Genomic DNA, 2,976 nt, shown 5'->3' on the forward strand with positions numbered 1-2,976 from the left:
TTCGTCTTTGAGAAAGTATTCCAAGACTTAACTTTTGATAATGGGCCAACCAAAATTCAGCCTTGGTCTTGTTCTATTCTGAAGTCAAATGAGATTTTTTGTGTTTTGATATGACATAATTTGTAACTTCTGCGCATCTGTGAAGTTTCAGGGGGGTTCTTTTGTGTGAAATAAGTCCTGAAATACATATAATAAACTCCATGCCCCTAGAGAGAGAGAGCTGGAAGCATGAGCTAAAAGATTTTCTGTGTTCTTACTTCTTATCAACTAAGTCTTTATCAGAGATGATAAATAGATCTCGAGACATACCCTTTGATTCAGCAATATCACTACTAGGTCTGTATCCCAAAGAGATAAAAAATGAAAGAATCTTTCTTACTTGTACAAAAATATTTAAAGCAACTCTTCTTTGTGGTGGTGAAGAATTGGAAACTGAGGGGATGTCCATCAATTGGGGAATGGCTGAATAAGTTATGGTATATAATTGTGACAGGAATACTATTGTGCTATAAAAAATGACATTGACAGAATGCTTTTAGAGAAACCTGGTAAGACTTATATGAACTTAGGTAAAGTGAAGTGAGCAGAACCCGGAAACCCAGGGACAGCAATATAGGTATTCTCAGCAATACAATGAGCTAAGACAATTCCAAGACTCATAATGAAAAATGCTATCCACCCCCAAGAGAAAGAACTGATGGAGCCTAAATAAAGACTGAAGCATACTTTTTAAACTCTTAATTTTTTTTGTTTTGGTCTTTGTTTTCCTTTGCAATATGGCTTATATTGAAATATTTTGCATGACTTCAATTGGCTTGACTTCTTAAGGATCAAGTAGGAGAGAGGATTTGAACTTGGAATTTTGAAAAACGAATATTAAATTGTTTTTAACATGAGAAATATTTAATGAAATAAATAAAAATGTATTGGGGGGAGGAATGCTGACCTGCATCTCAAAACACACTAAAATATATTGTGTATTCACGTGAACAACATGTGGGGATCTTGTCAAGAGTTGAGTGGGGGAGCTAAGAGGCTCAGTGGATAGAGCACCAAGCCTGAAGGTCTTGGGTTCAAATTTGGCCTCAAATACTTCCTAGCTGTGTGACCCTGGGTAAATCACTTAACCCTAACTGCCTTGCCCTTATTGCTCTTCTGCCTTGGAATTCTGCCTTGAAATTTGATACTATCAATTCTAAGACAAATAGTAAAGGTTTTAGAAGGGGGAAAAAGAGTTGAGCATCTGAATGTAATTTAACATATGAAATATGAAATATTTACATGAAGTAAAATATATTTTAATATAACGTTCAATTTATGGCACTTCTCCAAAATCATTTCCAATTTCAGAAGTATTAATAAGTAAGAATACTAAAATATTTTTACCTAGCAACAACTCACTAGATTTCTAAGGTCTTTATCTAACCAATAAATGCCTTTTGATTTGTGAACCTACAGTAGCTTTTACTGCTTAAGCACCTGAAAAACTTTTTTTGTTGTTGTTAACAAGGAAGCTTGAAAACCCAATGTATTAAAAACCTGCCATCTGTACTATAGTACATTTCCCCACATACATTCAGAGAATAGAACAGGAAACAGCTAAAGTAGCTCTTCTAGTATTTCAGCTTCTCTCCAGGATCTTCTCTCTTGCTGGTGGAAAACGGAAGATATGACAGTTGGCTCACTAAGTTAGTAGTTAAGAAGATGCTACTAAGGAAACCAATATTAAAAAGTTGATACTCATAAAAGTTCTTTTGGAAACCCAAATTCATACCATTGATCACAAAGTCACTTCAGGAAGACATATAGTTGGTTCCTCACAAACAACTCTTTTTATAGCAGCAATTTCAACACTGTCCTCAGAAAAAAAAAGGTTAATCCCAAAGGGCCAAGTTGAAAGTAGACATCTATGTCAACGGGTAACTAAGAAGGCAGGAACCGAATTGGTTAGTCAGATGATTTTTTCAGATCCCTTCATTATTCTGTAAAATCTTCATAAATCAATGGCTACTTTTAAGAATATACACACAGAGTTCCGTGAATTGAGAGCCAGGCCTAGAGATGGGAGGTCCTAGGTTCAAATCTGGCCATAGATACTTCCTAGCTGTGTGACCCTGGGCAAGTCACTTAACCCTCATTGCCTAGCCCTTACTGCTGCTCTTCTGCCTTAGAATCAATATTGATTCTATGATGGAAGGTAAGGGTTAAAAAAAGAAAAAAGAATATATGCACAGATTTATTTGATGTATAATTTTCAGATTCTTTTGTATTTTAATGCCTTTTACAGCATAAATCCCAGAATTGTCCTTTGGGGAAAAATCTTATATCTATCATAGAAATGATCATTTAGCTTGCAAAAACAGATCCCTTATTTTTTTTAATTGAATATGTTTATAATTTAATTAACAATGAAATAATGCATTCAACAAGAGTAAGAGAGACTTGGTGAATTAAGATATCTAAATGTGTAGCATCTTTTAAGAGCTACTCCTTTAGGGCATGAACAGACAACAAAAAAGCATAAATATAGCATCATGATGGTAGAGAGAAACATTAAACATTTCTATGCATATGCAGCACCTTCCCATATTGACCAAAATTATATACTTTGCATTTAAAAGTAGCAAAATTAATTACCATAAATTCCATTAAAATTTACTTTCTGAAAATTAATGTTTTCATTAATAATTCAATTTTAATTCAAAATTAACAATCAAATTATTCTATTTCTCCAAGCTCCTATCTATCCCTCACTCATTGCCTCCATTAAAATGTGAATCAGTTTGGTAGCTTGGGAACTAGAGCAACTGCCATATAACTTCACTGTTTTGATTTTTCCACCTTAAAGTTCATACTGACAATCCCATCTATTGCAGCCTGTATCTCATCATTTTCGTGAACAGGTCCAACTCCTTTTGGAGTCCCAGTCAAAATAATGTCTCCTTCTTCCAATGTTATTATCTTGGAGACATAGCT

This window comes from Gracilinanus agilis, chromosome 1, assembly GCF_016433145.1.
Source record: "Gracilinanus agilis isolate LMUSP501 chromosome 1, AgileGrace, whole genome shotgun sequence".
NCBI classification, from domain to species: domain Eukaryota; kingdom Metazoa; phylum Chordata; class Mammalia; order Didelphimorphia; family Didelphidae; genus Gracilinanus; species Gracilinanus agilis.